An 18038-nucleotide genomic window follows, 5' to 3' on the forward strand; every position below is an offset into this window, starting at 1 on the left:
TTGTTAAGTATGTAAAGGAAGGCAATGCACAGTAAGACCTGCAGAGGGATGTGAAATGTTCACAATGATGACCTTGGTACCCTACCAGATCCTCCATCAGCAAGTTGTGTGCAAGAGACTCTACTCACTAGGGCAAGAACATGAACTAAAAAGAAGGCAAGAAAGATTTTCAGTGAGCAGCTTTGAAACAAAAAAAGTGACCTTGTATTAACTCCCACTTTCCCAAGGCTTTTGCTTAACTGGAGTCATCCATTCCTAGTCTTATTAAAGCTTGATAGTAAATGGAAAAGAAGGTGGGAACAGAGAAGAAACTAAAGCAAGAGAGAGAGAGAAAGAAAGAGACAGAGACAGAGAAAGAGAGAGACAGAGAGAGAGAGAGAGAGACAGAGACAGAGAGAGAGAGAGAGAGAGAGAGAGAGAGAGAGAGAGAGAGAGAGAGAGAATAAAAAAGAATGTTGGCCACACATGAATTCTGCATAAGTTGGGAGAGTATGGTCTAAGAAGAAAGCATTCTGGTAATGGCCAAGGTTCCACCCGGATCCCCAGAATTGTCACAAAATGAGTCACTCCCCATCTGTAAGGGAGGGATTTTGGCAACAGGCGGGACTAAGGGATGTACGTCACTTTGCTGTGATCATTTAGGAATGTGGTTCTGGAAGATCATTAGGAACAAACTGGACAAGACCCAGGAAAACACCCCCTGAAAGTTCATGGAACAAAAATCAGGGTCAGCCTCCCTGGCAGGAAGGCCTAGGACTTGTGAATGGATCTTTATTTCTTCACATCTCTGTTTTTGTTTGTAGGGCTGGAAGTATCACTCCCTACAAATATGGGAGTTAGGGCCACTCACAGTGCCTCAGGGGATGTTAGATTATTGGTGAGAATATATTTGCTTTACCCCTCCTTCCCCCTACAATGCAGATCTGTTAATATCTCACATCTTTTCATGTCTGGACACTCATTTCTTCTCAAGAGACTGTGTGAGGAAATTCTGGTACCCACTGCAATAAGGTCAGACCTACTTCCAAGTCCTGTATCAACAGACCTCACTCTGACTATCCACTAATCAACAAACATTTTAAAGCATCTTCTATGTGCTGGGTACTGTGTTAGGCCCTGCAATAAAAATACAAAATCTCTAAGACACCCTCTAGCTCTAAATCTATGATATTCTGATTCTAGGAAGCTCAAGTGGTTCCAAGGAAGATGACATCATTGGAGAAAGTTTCATGAAGCTTGAGCTGGCTATGAAAGAATTTGCAGTCATCTGACAAACTGAGTGAGGAAGATAGAGTGTTATGGGCACAGCTCTGGAGGTAGAGTGAGTATGGCATTGGGCTAGAGGTGGAGAGCCAGTCTCTGGTTCCCCTGGCAGCCTTGGCTTTCCAAGGGCTGCATCTTAACTGGGGAGATGTTGATGAATGCGAGCTAAGGGTTGGTCGGCAATACCACAACTTCCCTTTGGACAACGGCATTCATGAACCACAGTAGAAGAAACCCTACCTGGAAGGTCAGAGAGGGGGCTTTCCATAGAAAGAGCACTGGATTCAAATTCAGACAACTTGGGTTGGAATTCTGTCTCTGACATTTAGAACCTGTGTGACTTTGAACAAAATGAGAGGGTGGGATTTGATGGCATCTGAGGTCCTTTCTGGTTTCTAAGTCTATAATCCTAGGATGCCAAGTCACTTTACCTGTCTGAGTCTCAGTTTCCTCAACTGGAATATGAGTGGGTTGGAATCACTGGTTTCTGAGATCCTTTCCTGTTCTAGATCCACACTACCTTGAGGAGGAGTTCAATTTTCAGATCATTTCTCTTTTGTACATAGTGAAAATGTTTCTCAATCCACCTCCTCATTGGTGGAGGAGGCTCCAAATCCCATTCAATATTGGGTAAATTCCATGTGATTTTCATCTTGCCTTTTACACCCCCTCTTTTCCCCTTTTCAAATAAATGAATGGAAGAGTTTTCCTTTCAAACTAAAGGCTGTCCACCCCTGCTAATGATGGTGCTGAGCCAGTCCCCAAGCACAGGTGCCCCCACATGATGCAGAAAATTCAGCAGCAGAGGAATCAAGTTTTTAATGTCAAATTCCCAGGAGCCAGAAACAAAGAGTGAATGCTCTCTGGGATGAAAGCCCGGATATGGAAATGATGAAAAAAAATTGCCTTGGCAGAATCATCCAAAAGTTTCAGAGAATGGCCACCCCCACCATTTTTTTCCCTTTTCCTTTTTCTCTAATTCATTCAGTTCCGCTACAGCACTCCACCCGGGGCTAGGCTGAGCACACACATGTATGTGACCTTCCTTATCTCTCTCTGGGGAACTTTCTTTAAGCCCACTCAGGGCAGGATGCAAGTGTCAGATTTTGTTATTCAGAGTTCACACTTGAAGTAGTTTATCTCCCATGTCAAGAAGCTCATTTTGGCTGGGCAGAAATAAAGAAGAAGGTTAAAGTGACTTCATCATCCTGCTGAGACTGGCTGCCTTAGTAAGGACTGAAAATTCACAGTGACCGCCAAGGACTCTGTCCTTGAAACTGATAGACTAACAACAAGGAAAGTAATAGACAGGAGCAAAGGCTGTAAAATATACTGCAGGATGACAAACCTTTACCAGAGCTATGAGCTTGACCTGAGGCAGTATTTATCATGTGTGAGTCTTGACGATGTGAAAGAACTTTTCAGGTAACCTGAATTTGGATGGAGGAACCTACATCTCCAAAGAAAGAGCCCCGTTCTCTTGGAGTTGTCTTAGGGGTTGGGGATGGAAGGAGCTAAAGTGGGATTTCTTGGGGAACTCTGAGACTACTAAGACCTTCCCAGTCCCTTCAGAGACTTCAAGGAGAAGGTAACAAAGTAGAAGGACATTTGAGGAAAAAAATATGTCCTCCTCTGCTGTCAATAGAAGGTGGATGTGGGATGGGAATCTAACAATAAAGTTTGTTTTCTTTCTCCAAGAGATCAGGGAGAAGTCTCAGGACCCTTTATCACTGACTATAAGTGACAACCATAAACTGCTTTTAGTTATTAAGGACAAAGGAGTTGCTTACCTTTGGAAATGGGCTAAAGTGTTTCAACAGTAGGACCCATAGGAAAAGCACTGGACTTGGGAGTTATAGAATCTCAAAGCTGAACAGGATCTCAGAGGTCATCTAGTATAAATAAGACCCAAAAAAGTATCCCTGGCAAGTTTGCTTATCCAAATTTTACTTGAAGTTTCTGGTAGGGGGGAGGTGGGATGGATACCTCTGGAGGCAGCCATTGCCATACTTGGAAAGCCCTGATATTTGGGAATTTTTTCCTGACAACATGCCTAAATTTGGCTCTGCCATTTCCACCAAATACCCCTAGTTTTAGCACTTCTGGGGCTAAGCAGAGCAGAGCTAGTTCCCCTTCTAAGTAACAGATCTTCAGATGACTGGAGACGTCATCACATTCTTCAAGAGTTTTCTTCAGACTAAACTCCGTCCCCCCAGTTCTTTAATCAGTTCTGATAAGATTCATCCACATTACAATTTCCTGTTCTAGACTTGGTCCAGGTTATCAGGATCTTTCCTCAGATAGGATGCTTAAGGCTGATCACAATATCCCAGTTTCTGACCAAAAGAGCTAAGTCTTCATTCTATCTCTGATATTAACTAGCTGTCAATCATCTGACCTTCCTGCACCTTCAATATCTCATCTACCAAACGGGGAAGGTCATAGTGGTTGGCAATCAGTCAACAAACATTAGGAGAAGGGAAAGTGGATTACATTATCATATATAGATAATGGAAAAACAAAAGATAGCAATAATTTTTAGAAAACATAAAAGTACCTACTATGTACATTATGGATATAAAGACAAAAATGAAATAGTCTCTGCCCTCAAAAAGGGCATTCTATTGGAGGTATTGTATTCATAAATATATATTATATGTAATATATAATCAATTGGGATATAGTTATATAACATATAACATGAATTAATATCAATTAACATAGTATAATTATACACATATACACACATACATACATATATATTTGTGTGTGTATACATATACACATACACATACCTATGCATATACATATACATACATACACACACATAGATAGAGACAGATAGATAGACAGACAGACAGACAGACAGATAGATAGATATTTAAAGACAATGGTGTAGTGGATAGAGCACTGGGCCTGGAGTCAGGAAGATCTGAATTCAAATCTGTCCTCAGATACTTAGTAGCTGTGGGACCCTGGGCAAATCATCTAACCTCTGTCTGCCTCAATTTCCTCATCTGTAAAAAAAAAATAATAGCACCTTCTTCCCAGGGTTGTTACGAGGATCAAATGACATAAGAATTATAAAGCACTTAGCACACTGCTTGGAACATAGTGAATGCTATACATCTTTTGTTGTTGTTAATTGTAGAAGGGGGCAGTATGTACCAGGAGCAGAGGGCATGAGGCTTAGCCTCATATATGAGGTGGGGTTGTGAAGATAAAAATGCCTAACCATTGAAACTTAAAAAAGAGTTGGGAAAGGAACTGTCTAGAAAGGTTAATGCATACTAAAGAAAAAGACCAAGATAAGAAAAAGAATGAACACTTCACTTTACCCTGTTTCCAAGGAACTGATATGAGTGATTCCTTTCATTTTTGTACATGTAGATTGTTTTCCCCCAGTTTGTTGGTGGTAGGAAAAAGAATGGCAAATATGCTCCCTATTGAAAGACCTTTTATTATAAAAAAAAGATAAAAGCCTGTGAAAAGAAAATGAGATAATGAATAGGAAAGTGCTCACTAATCACAAACTCATTCTCTGGATATGGGTGGCAAGGGACCTCAGGGGTCATGTGGCCCAGCTTGTGACTCCACAGAAGTCCCCTCTATACATGAGCCTCATTAGGGGTCATCAGCTTGAAGACCTCCAGGGAGGGGGACCCACTAGCTCCCAACATAGCCCAACCTACTTTAGGCAGCTCTTTGTGGTTCAGAGATTTTTCCTTACTAAGGTTAAGGTCTGCCTCCTGAAACTCCCTCCCTTTTCACATTGTTCCCAGTCTGGTCTTCTGGGGCCAAGCAGACCAGTCTGATCTCTCTTTCCACATGGCATCCCTTCAAGTGATCTCTCATGTCCTTTTTTAGCCCATTCCTTCTCAATTCAGTTCAATTCGATTCAACCAGCCTACCACTATATGCTGATTCAATTAAACCCTACTATACCCAGGCATTGGAGTGCAGAGGATTAAAAGACAAAAAAATGAATTGATTTCTGCCTCAGGGAATTTACTTTCTCCTGGGGTGGGGATAGGGAATGGGTGGATAGAGAAAGAACAAGTTCAGAGATAGGAAAATACAAAGCATATGCAAAATGAAATCAATTTTCTGGGTGGGGATGAGCGTGGACAAATGGGGTTATCTACAGAGGTTTCCTGTCGACAACAGCACTTAATTTAAGCCTTAAAGGGAGCTGGGGATTCCAAAAGTGGAGATGAGGAGAGAGGGCATTCCAGTCCTGGAGAGCACCTTGTGAGAAAGAGCTGAGGCAAGAGCAGAATGCTGTGTATGGGAAACAAGAAATAGGCTGTGCAAAATGTATTCTGCATGAGGGTTAATTACAATGAAAACTGTCTGAAAGATAATGCCCAATAAATTTATATTTTATCCTCAAGGCAATAGGAAGTTACTGGGGCTGCCTGAGAAGGGGCATTACACAGTCTGATCTACTTTCCAGGCACATTCCCTTAGCAACTGTTTGGAGGATATACTCATCAGAATGGGAAGGGAGGGTCAGTGGTGTAATAATAGTTCAGGAAAGAGGTGGTGAGGGCCTGATCTCAAGGTTTCTTTACCTCTTCCTTGTGTGGCATGGTCTACAGGCCTTACACTATCCATTGATATCTACAAGTGATCCTGTCTGTCTTTTTGTACAGAGTTGTTTTCATATCATAACCGCCATTCGTCCCTGAGCTCTTTGAGAAAACAAATTATCCTTTGATTTTTCTTTGTATCCTCAGAGCTTAGCACAGTGCCTGGCTCAAAGAAGGGACAGGTGGGTGGTACAGTAGATAGAGCCTTGGGTCTGAAGTCAAGAACACTGATCTTCCTGAGTTCAAATTTGGCTTCTGACATTTATTAGCTCTGAGACCTTGGGTGAGTCACTTAACCCTCTTTGCTTCAGTTTTCTCATTTGTAAGAGCTGAAGAAAATGGCAAACCACTCCAGTATCTTTGCCGAGAAAAACTCAAATGGTCGACAAAGAGTCAGAAAGGACTGCAAAAAGCAACTGAAGAACAAAATCCAAATGACCCTCACTTTTGTCAATGTTTTTCCTAAAAAACGCGAGGCTCAAAATTGATCCCAATACTCTAAATGTTGTTAGATCAGAACATAGGAATCAACCATAAGGTGCAATCATTTACCTTTCTTGCAATCCATCCCCAACAGAGGCAATGACCAGGGAAAGGATGAGTCTGGCCAACTACCTCCACTGAAAGTCTGCTCTGCCCACACAAGGTGACAGGGCTGCTGGAAACAGCATTGATACAGCCTGGGAGGCAAAGGGAGGGGCACAAAATGAGTTCCCACAACCATTCTCAAGCTTTCTCTTTCCTCACAGTCCTAAAACTATAAAAAGGCCCCCTGGAAATGCCTAGATCTCAGGCCTGACCACATAACAGGTTTGCACCTGGGCTCCATTCAAGCAGGATGTTTGACTGATAGATTCTCAATAGCAGCGGAAGTGAACTGCTTAGCATTCTGTCAACAGACTTAGGGAATGAATGGGGCACTAGGTGTTTGAAGTGCCAGTGTTTGAGAATGTCAGGATCTCCGGATTTCAACCCGGTTTTCTGCCTCTCGTCTCCTCCCCCTAGGATGTTTAGGTTACTTATTGATTTTTATTAGGATTGTAAAGACTCTAAACAAAGGGGAAAGAATGGTCAACTTGGAAGACTCTGCTGGCTTTCTCACTCTACCCCTTCTCCATTTAATCCTGTAATCCCTGTTGGTACAAGGGCTGGAGGAGGCTGATGATAGAGATCCACTGCCTTTCTTGGCAATGAAGAGAGCCAGGAGTCAATGGGTAGAAGCAGTGTTCTAGCCCATCACTACAACCCCCTTCTTTGTCTTTCTCTGATACACATGGGAACTCAGTTCGTCATGACTACCCCAGCAGGCTCCCTTTCCCCATTGCTAATAGGCAGCCAAGAGATTGTGTTCTTCTTCTTTGTCTAGCCTGCCCTGTAAGTGTGACTTGGTCCTGTGGCCCTCTGAAAAGTCCCATCAGGCAGAGGAGTTGACATTTCAGGGTCCTCACTCCCTGCATCAAGGAGGCTGTGACTCATCAAAACAGAGAATGCCAAAGCTGGAAGGGACCAGAGTGATTATCAGTTCCAGCCGCCTCATGTTAGAGAGTGTGTCTGCCCACATGAACTGGCAATGTCACCAATCAAGGAGGAAGGAAGGGAAGAGAGGAAGGAAAAACCAATCAATATTTATTAATGCCTACTATATGCCAGGCACTGTGCTAAACACTTTTTTTCAAACAAATATAATCTTTGATCTTCACACAATCTTGCAAGAAAGGTGTTTTTATTATCACCACTTTACCTTTGAGGAAAGAGGCAAAGAGATGTTAAGTGATTGGCCTAGGGTCACACAGCCATTAAATGTCTGAAGCTGAATTTGAACTCAAGTCTTCCTGACTCTGAGCCCAGCTCTCTAATAACTGTACTACCAGCTTCCTCAAGAATTGGTCAGTCATGTTGGATCACTGGACATCTCTTGGATTCTCCTGGAGTTCCAATCCCTTCTTGATCCTAGAATCATAAATCTAGAGCAGTAAATGACCTCACAGCCTATTTCTCATTTTATAGTTGAGAAAACTAAGGCTATAAAATGACTTGCCCAAGGTCACATGGTGTTAAGGATGGTATTTGAACTCAGATTCACTGTCTCACAGCATTCTTGCTGTCTCATCATACCTGGTGTAATGGAAAGCACACTGTCCCAAGAGTCAGGACAGTTTAGATTTAGAGTAACAAAATGGGTTAGCACCTGGGTCTTATTCCTACAGGTCTTCTGAGTCCTGGCCTAATAATGCTCCTTCGATTAGCCCACATGGCCTCAGTCACTTCCTTAGGAATGAAAACTGATTTAAAGTCCACAAAAAATGTATAAAGTGCCTACACTATGCAGACACTGTTCAGCAAAGACCCAGTCCCTGCTCTCGTGATGTTTATGGTCTAGAAGGATGCTACAGCACCTAGACAGAAACTCCATTGCACAGTGAGCTATAAGTCAAATCAAGTCAACAAATACTTATGAAACTCTTACTATGTTAGGCACTGCATTAAGAGCTGGGAATTAGACAATCTCTGTCCTCAAGGACCTTCTCTTCTAATATCCTAATGGTAAAGACAACCCATAAAAAGAAGCTGAAACAGGGAAGAGGTGGCCCCTGGTGAAAGGAGGAGAGGGTATGGTGGAAAAAGGAATCCAACAAGTCAGGAGCAAATCCTGGAAAGGAATGGAGTGAATATGGCTGGTCTGTGCCCATCTGTAGCATTAAGGAATGTATAGCAATTCAGTAGGCAAAGATGCTAAATATTCCCAGCCTAGGGAGCAGGGTGAGGAAAGACCATTGGAACCACAATCTAAAAGATCACCTGCATTAAATGACCTGATTTACTTGGGCCTACTGGGCTTCTTGCTATTTCCAGTCTCAATATGGCTCAGTACTGGCTGTGTTCAAGTTAATGTTTTTGCCCATCTGTTTGTTTTTAATTAGCTATTCCAGAATCTTTCCAGGTTTGGAAGTTGGGCTCAGATGGCATTAATTCCTGGATACCTCCTGATGTTCTTTTTAAGATACAATCTAAAACCAGATTCCAACATTATTTCTCTTTTCCAGGCACCTGGGATCTGGCCAGTCTTCTCTGAGCTCCCAGCTTCTCCTCTTGAAGTAACGCATGTTAACTAAACTAGGTGGAGGCTTCCTCTTACCTCCTCACTAGACGTTTAAATGTCCTACACCCAAAGAAAAATGCACATCTCCTCTTTCTCTCTTAAAAGACCCACCAGGCTACAGATCTCTTGATTAACCTACAGGATTAGATATTACCATTTAGTTGTTGTTTGTCCTTCACTCTTGAAAATGACTATGACATTAGGAAAGTGACACTCTATTTGCAAGTCAATTGGATTAACTTAAAGATAGAAGGTCCTTCTCTGAAACTTAGAAATACCCTACCTGTCAAGAAATTGAAGTTATTTAAAGCTTTCCACAATTTAGTCCTCACCTCCCTTTGAAACCTTATTTCCCACAATTCCCCAGGCTTCAGCCAAACTGCATAGTCCCCGTCTATGCCCTTTTTGCCTTGATGGATACTTTCCAAGCAAAGGGCTGCCCCCTGTCTGGCATGCCCTCCTACCCATCTCTGCTAAAGTTCTATCTTATTTAATTCAACAATTATTTATTAAGTACTTGCCCTGTACAAAACAAAATAGTACAAGTAATATATATCAGAGGTGGAATTTAAATTCATGCCTTCAGGTTCCAAAACCAGTGCTCTTTCCACTGTACTATGTTTCCTCCCTAAAATACCTTGAGGACAGGTGCCATATGTGAATAGTAGGGACTCAGGAAAGGGACACTTGTTGTTGAGTGAATAGAGCACATCTAGCACTTCAACATCCAAAGCAGTGTGCTTCAAACTATATATATATATACACATACACACACACACATACACACACATATGTGTGTAGGTATTCCCTAAGTAGACACTATATAGAGTAATTACAAAGAAAGAAGAAGGAGAATTGTAGCCAAGATAAGAAATTCACAGGAGACAAAATCTAAGAAAGAAACCATAGCAAAGCCAAAGACTCCAAGTGTGTATACACAAATATCCACAAGTGAGGAAGCAGAGAGCCTAATATGAGGGCATAAAGTTGAGTCTCATAGGTATCAGACTTGGTAGGATACAACCCATGATTGGACTATGGCTCGGGATGGGTATATTTATTCAAAGAAACATAAGGTATAAGGATAGGAAAAAGAATGTGGGAAGGTGGGATGGGAATAGATAGGATTATATATTAAGAAATGGAGAAATTTGGGAACCACAGAAAGGAAACATAATGGAGAGTATTTGGGCAAAGGTCAAAGGAGAAACAGTAGTGATTTTATCACTGGAGTATACTACAGACCACTTGGGAGGAAGGAGGAAATATATGAGAAATCTGAGAAGTTGAGCACAAGCCTGATGCAGATGCATGTTATAGTCATGATCAAGGACTTTAAAACAAGTTATCCAGACATCTTCTGGATCTCTTCTCTTTCTGCTCATATCAGAGCATCCAATAACTTCCAGACTTGTCTCAGCAATAATTTCATCCTCCATAAGACAGAGGAATAAACAAGGGAGAATTTTTTTTCTGTATCTGATTCTCACATACAGGAAATGGTTACTGTAGTCAAATGATGGTAACTTTTAGGAGAAAGTAACCACTCACACAGTGTGTGATAAAGGGAAGAAATATGGTCATAATTTTGACATGTACCTTAGATTTTGAGAAAGCAGATTGAAAAGGATTCAGAGGTAAAACAGGATCCTATGAACTAAAGTAGTTCAAGGGAAGTCAGCCCAGGTGGGATGAGAGATGTTCAAGGATGAAATTCAGAAGGTACAAAGAGAACCAATCCAACGAGGAAGAAAAAAGTATCTTTGTTTGAAGAGATGTGGATGTGGATGCAGAGGGAACTCACCAATCAACAGAGGTTCTTAAATGAAATGTAGAAAAAAATAGAAGCAAAGCCAGTAACTGGAGATGAATTGTGTGCATTGTCCTCCAAAAACAGGGTCAGGGATGGTAGAGTTCTGAATGAACTGAGGCTAGTAAGGGAAGCTAAAGACAGCAAGAAGGGCTTTTATTAATTTATATTTGGAAAAAGAAGGATCAAAGAAAGTATAGGACCTTTGCTTGGGGTGAATGTGATGATGATAACTGATAGAAGGCAGATGGGTAGGAGGGCACGCCAGGCAGAGGGAAGCCCTTTGCCTGGAATATATCCATTAGTGCAAGGAAACAGATGGGGGCACAGATGAGGGCTCGTCAGCAGTTCAGTTTGGCTGAAGCCCAGGGGAATATGGGAAAAAATGATTTCAAAGGAAGGTGAGGGCCAAATTGTGGAAAGCTTTGAATGCCTTAAATTGCTTGGCAGTTACTTTGTTCTTGTTTTCATTGAAAACAAACAAACAAAAACAACAAAAAACAACTGCTACACTGGGAAGAGTAGAACAAAAACGGCAGAGTTGAGACCCAAGATAAGTAAGGAGATAGTAAGAGGGCACATTGCTCCCCTCAATCAATTCAACTCATGAACCAGATGAAGTACATACCCTCAGTTCCTGAAAGAAGTAGCTGATGGCATTGCTAGACCAGTAGAGATGTTTGAAAAGTCATAAGAAATGGGAGAAGGACCATAGGAGGACAGACGTCCTGATTTTCCAAGAACGACAACTGTGCAAACTTTGGGCCAGTGAACTTGACATTGATTCAGGGAAAATTTTTTGAAATTTAAGATCAGCAAAGAGAAGGCTAGTGGATATCTAGAAAAAGGAAGATTCTATCACAAAGACCCAACAGGACCTCATCAAGAACATGTCTGGCCAGATCAACATTTATTTCTTAAATAAGCCCATGATGAAAATGCTGGGGATATAGTTTATCTAGATTTTGGCATGATAAGCTATCTCATGTTAGCCTTATGGAGAGATCTGGATTTGGTGATAATACAACCACTGGATTCAGAACCTGTTTTATGGCTGGACTCAAAAAATAGTAGTTAATGGGTCAAAGTCATCATGGAAGAAGACAATCCACCATTCTGGTTGCCCTCTTCTGGGCAAGTATGTCTCAATTCTCAAGTATGTCAATATTCGTCTTAAACCATGGCGCCCAGAAGACAAGAACAGATGACAGTGGGACTGTTATTTATCTATGCCTGAAATCTAGAAGGAGCAGTGGAGGACCCTAGGAACCTATGTGTGGTTCTAGGTTGTTTAATATATTTTTATCAGCAAACTGGATAAAAGCATAGGCATATGCTTATTCACATTTTTAAAAGATACAAACCTGGGAGAGACAGCTAACACAGTGAACAATAATATCCAAAAGGATTTTGATAGGTTAGAGCTGAGTCTAAATATGAAATTCAGTAAAGATAAATGTAAAGGCTTTTAATTGGGTTCAAAAAATCAGCCTCACAAGTTAAGATGACAGAAGCTCTGAAAAAATTCTAGAGGTTGTAATGACCTCAATGAAGCTCAATATGAGTCAGCAGCATGAGACAGCAGCCAAAAAATGCTCCCATGATCTTGGCCTCCATTAAGAGGAAGGAAAGGAAATAGTTATTTAAGTGCCTACTATGTGCCAGGTACCGTGCTAGGTGCTTTACAAATATCTCTTACAACAACACAGAGAGGAAGATTCTATTACTATCTCCATTTACTCTTACTATACTATATACTATGCTGTACTATACTATACTATTATATATTATGTATATTATTATATTAATATAATACTATAGTATATATAAGCTATACTATATTATACCATATATAATGTATAATAATACTATATATTATAGTCCATACCATACTATTACATATACTATACTATAAACTATATATACCATTATTATTATCTCCATTTTATACTTGAAGGAGCTGAGGTAAACAGAAGTTGTGCAGCTTGTCCAGAGTCACATAGCTCAAGTGTCCAAATCGGGACATGAACTAAGGTCTGCCAGACTCCAGGGCCAGCACTCTATCCACTGCTCTGTTGAGCTTTCAAGCATGAGGGGGTGAGAGTCTCGTAGTCCTCTGTTCTTGTCAGACCTCCTCTAGAGCACTGAGTTCAGCTCTGGAACACTGATAAACAGGAACGTGTCCAGAGTAGGGCAACCAGCCTGGCGAATTGCCTTAAGTTCATGACATATGGGGATGATTTGAAGGAACTGGACATGTTTAGTCTGGAGAAAAGAAAACAGGGTAGATGTAATAACTGTCTTCAAGTATTTTAAGCATTACCATGTGGAGGAGAGTCTGGACTTGGTCTGTTTGGGCCCAGAGGGAAGGAGCAAGAACAATGGGTATAAGTTACAAAGAGGAAAATGGAACCTTAGGGTAAGGAAAAATAAACAAATGATTTGAACTGTCCCAAAGTGGAGGGGGCTGCCTTGAGAAGCAGAAGGTTCCTCCTCCTTGGAGTAGGCTTCCGACCTTATTTGTTGGCTATTTGATAGTGAGGGTGCCTATTATGGATGGGCTGCTGAAGTCTCTTCTAACTCAAATCCCATTGCTCTGAGAAGCTTTGATAGATAGTCTTGGACTAGGAATCAGGAAAATCTGTGTTTGACTTCTACCTCAGACATTCAATGTCTGTCTGATGCTGAGCAAGTCACAGCCTCCCTGAGCCCCTTACCTGTAAAATGAGGGAGTTGGACTCAAAGACCTTAAGGTCCCTACTCTCCCATCTACAAAAAGAGGACGATAATAATAGCACGTACCTCACAAGGTTGTTGCATGGATTGAATGGGATATTGCGTATAAAGTGCTTTGCAAACCTCAAAGCCTATATAAAGGCGAGCTATTATTATTACGTGTCATTGGGCTGACATTTTCTGCGGTTTGCAAGGCTGCCTTTATCACCTGCCTGGAGAATTTTCATACATTAGGCACTTTCCGAGGCTACGCTCAGAGAGGTGACCACATCACTCTCAGTTCTTAGCGTGCGATTCTATGAGCAATTCCTCTGACATGATAAAGGGGGAGAATCTGACAGCTTTAAAGTCAGCTTTTACCTTGGGGGAGGGGTTGATACACTTCTTTGTTTTTCTGTTGTTTTTTTTTTTAAAGCAGCCTTAAGATGGAAAATCACAGCGTTCAGAAAACAAGACAGAGACGATTCTAGCTCTAATGATTAGACGGATATACGATAACTCATTCAAATCAGACCTTTGAAGAGATCCTGGTTTCCCCATTACTTTGGACATGCAAATTTCAAAACAACATTTCAGGCTTGACATTTGGAGTGATCATCAATGGAGTATTGGGTGCTTATGCAGCTACCATGGTGAAGAATCTAAATTTAAAGGCATCAAGAGCACTGCCAGCATTGAAATTACAGAGGGAATTCCAAAATCCCTCTCTCTCCCCCCCCCAACCCTCAACACTTAGGAACCCTTCCCTGGATCCCAGAGAGTTGGCTTTTGATTAAGAGAAAGGAAATGCTTAAATTCCACATGGAGTGGGCCCTTGGGAGGCCAATGCTTCTCTACAAAAAGAGCCCAGGGCATCCATTCAGCAAACCCGACCAGGAGGAAAGAAGTTCCATCTTTTTTGGAGCCAGTGGCAGGTCTGCAAGATGCTCCTGGATCCTTGGGGAAAAGTGCATTCCATCAAAACAACATGGTCTCCATCTGCTCAATGCTGGCTGACTATGAGACACACTGCACTTGGAGGCAGAAGATTTGGGTCCAATTCTAGCTTCTTCACTTACTAGTGGTGTGAACATCTGTCACCCACCTACCTTTTCAGCCTTCTTTTGAGCGATCATGCATGCTCAGTTGTAGCCAAATTGGCCTTCCAGCTGTTCCCTGTTCATCTTCTGCCTTTTGCAGAAGTCATGAAAAAATTGCTAGATTTGGAGTCAAAGGACCTGAGTTCAGATCCTGACTCTGCCTCAGTATTTATGTCACATGGGGTAATCATCTAATTCCTCTGAACTGTATGCCCTCTGAGCTGGGACAGCCACCAGCATCACCATGAGGCTAGCATGGTATTTTCACAGAATAGGGCAGATGAGAACCAGCAGCTATTAAAACACAACCGAGAGACCTGAGGCACCTGGCAAAATATCTTGGAACTCAATGTTAGCCCAAGCAGATTGCTTTTTCTTTCCACCCATCCCTCACTCTGGCAAAAAGGAATGTCATTTTATGTCATTGATTTGTGAGTTAAAGAAGGCTCCCAGAGAGGATGGCTGGCAGAGACTGATGGATTCAAAACAGAGAATGTACCTTCTACTGGCTTCTCCTTTCATGACTGTGTCCTCCAACCAGCTTTCTGGCTTGGATTTTCTTTATTTCTAGATAATAAGGGGCCTGTTCCATTACTTGGCTAAACCTCAGTATGATGATGAGTCCCAACAAAACTGATTTATCCTGTGCACCATCTGTTCTCTTGGGGAAGGGGCTGGAGAATTACTTCTCTCAGAAAACCATGTCAATTTTAATGATGCCTTAATTCAAAGGAGTTACTAATCACTGAATTTTAGGTAGAGCAGAAGGACCAGAAGGGAAAATGTCACTGAGTTATAGAATTGCTCTGGCATTTAAGCCTTAGTGTGGAACCCCCAGCAGAGCTATTCATATTTTAGAAGACATGGCTAGAAAGGGCAGTGCCAGCCTCAAAGGAATGAATCGCTAATGGTAGAATTTCTGGTATGAGTGCTATTTTGAGGTCATGGGTCTGCCTAATTTCCCTGTCTAGGTGATTCTGTCCAGTCTACCCAAGGTAAGTAAGACCAGCCTCATGTGACCCAATAGCATCTGCTATGGGGCTAATGGATTTGAGTCCAAACCTTGCTGTGCCACTTACTCTAATATCTTTGTGATTTTGGCCAAATTACTTAAACTCTCTGGGTCTCAGTTTCCTCATCTGTCATGTCAAGTCACCAAGCATTTATTAAGCCCTTACTATGGTGCCAGACATTGTGTTAAGCACTGGGGATACAAAGAAAGACACAAACTGAGCCTGCCCTCAAGGAGCTCACAGAGCTTTCCTGCTCTAATGGGGGATATGTAAACAACCATGTCTGCATAAGAAGAGTAACAGCCAAAATTCATACAGTGCTATGTGCCAGACACAGTGCTAAGGACTTTACAATTACCTTGTTTGATCCTCACAAAACAGTGGGAGGTAGATGACATCATTATTATTACAGCAGAGGAAATGGAGGCAAGCAGAGGTTAAGTGACTTACCCAGGGTCACACATCTAGTAAATGTCTGAGGCTTGGATTGGAATTCAGATCTTCTGAATCTAGGCCTGGTGCTTCATCCACTGAGCAGAGGGAAGGTACTGGCATTCAGGGGATCAGGAAAGACCTCCTGAAGGAGGTAGAATTTGAGCTGAATCAGGGAAGCCAGGAGTTAGAGTGAAGGAAGAGCATTCTAGGGTAATAGGTCAAGTCTAAGATATTATGATCCTCCCCTTACATGCTCTCCTAGGGTCTAGTAAAGGGCTGGGCTTACAGCAGCAGCCTGGCTGGGGGAACTGGATGACAAACTGCATTGCCATGGAAAGAGTCTTAAAGAAACATTCACTGGGAATAAGCATGAAGTTAACCCAGAACAAAGAGACAACTTTTATTGGTCTAGATTTGCTTGACCTCAATCAGTAAGGTTCCATCAGTAAGGAGGGAAATAAGTAAACTGATTCCTAGTCTCTGGTTTTCCCATTTTCTCAGAGGCAGTTATAGGGGGGAAAAGACATGTTCTCACCCTGGTGGAGAAGTCAAAGCAGTCATCAAGTGTATTGGTTACCAGCTCAGTGAGCATTATACTCCCAGCTGGGCCCACTTTGTCAGAAGTTCTTAAGCCTGGATCCATGAAATTGCTATTTTTTAAAATACATTTTTGGAGATAATTACATTTCAACATAATTGGTTTCCTCTATAATCTTATGTATTTTGCTTTATGCATTTAAAAACATTATCCTGAAAAGGAGTCTGCAGGTTTCACCAGACTACCACAGAGGGGTCCATGACACCAGAAAAGTTAAAAACACTTCCCAGCTATAAGACCCTGGGTCTTATTCTCTGTTTCCTCACTTCCTTCATCCGTAAAATGGGGATAATAATAGCACCTACTTCCCAAGGTTGTGAGGACTGAAAGAGCTAATATTTGTAAAGTGCTCAGCACTACGTCTGGCACAAAGTAGAAACTGTATGAGTAGCAGCTACTATTATCATTATTCTCACCACTGTATCAGAGATATAGGGCTAAGAAGAATCTTCCAATAGGGATTCTCAACCTTTTTGTGCATCACAGGCGTTGTTGGCAGAATGGTAGACCCCCCTTCTCAGAAAGATGCTTTTAAAATATTTGAATAAATTCATTTCAATAAAGCATAATAAAAACTTTTTAGTCAGACTCTTTAAGTCCCCATCAGTATTTTTCTTATTCTGTTTGTGCATTTATCCTCATTCCCTTTTCTTCTTTTATGACAGAAGTATGTGTTTTGATCTGCAGAATTTCAGTTTTAACCAGATATTTTTGTATTCTTCAAACTTGGTTTTAACAGTATTGTAGAACTTTAGAATTTCTATGTATTACAATGTACTTAACTATTCCCCTGTTTTTGTACATTTAGATTGCTTACAGTGTTTTTAGAAGAATGTTTTTAAATGCATAAAATAAGAGCTGTTGAACTAATTATATTGAATGCGTTCAATATAATTAACATTCAAAACATTAACAAAACATGTTCATGGCCTCTGGTTTAAAAACTTCTGCCTCAAAGGCCATCTTGTCTAGCTCCTGCTTTTACAGATGACCCATCTGAGGCCCAAAGAGATTCAGTGACTTGCACAAGGTAACACAGGTTAAAATGCTCCATCTGATTCATCTGATACAAACTACAGGGTTTGGCATTCCTTTGCCAACCTGGTTCCTCTCTTTGTGACCTACTTCCTCTCCTCCTCTGTCCATGGGAAGGGTGGGGAAGAGGATGGGGACAGAAGAGGACATACCTCCTTCTGAATCCCAGCCTCTTTACTGATTCACAGCACAACCCAGTGTCTAATTGAATCTTCTCAAGAATAGGGCAGCTTCTCCTATAAAATCAGGATACATTTTCTGGTGTGCCTCATTCCTCTGTGGTTGCCTGCATTCACCGATGTTGGCTCTGTGAAGGTCTGAGACGACAGATTTAAACAAATGAGCCTGGTCCTGGCCAGACCCAGGAAACACAGCAG

At 41.6% G+C, this 18038-nt stretch overlaps 1 protein-coding gene and 1 long non-coding RNA gene across 7 annotated transcripts in view; one reads left to right on the forward strand and one right to left on the reverse strand.

Annotated features, from left to right (window-relative positions):
- FBLN2 (fibulin 2) overlaps positions 1–18038 on the reverse strand; it is a 206272-nt gene that overhangs the window by 67885 nt on the left and 120349 nt on the right. The window lies entirely within an intron of this gene.
- Positions 1–18038, forward strand: part of LOC140497368 (uncharacterized) — a 52384-nt gene that overhangs the window by 4498 nt on the left and 29848 nt on the right. The window contains exon 2 of one of the 2 annotated variants that reach the window (XR_011964644.1): positions 1183–1321. This is a non-coding gene — a long non-coding RNA (uncharacterized lncRNA). The remainder of the gene's footprint in view (positions 1–1182; positions 1322–18038) is intronic. The other variant, XR_011964645.1, reaches the window with a different exon arrangement.

This window comes from Notamacropus eugenii, chromosome 3 (assembly GCF_028372415.1).
Source record: "Notamacropus eugenii isolate mMacEug1 chromosome 3, mMacEug1.pri_v2, whole genome shotgun sequence".
Taxonomy (NCBI): domain Eukaryota; kingdom Metazoa; phylum Chordata; class Mammalia; order Diprotodontia; family Macropodidae; genus Notamacropus; species Notamacropus eugenii.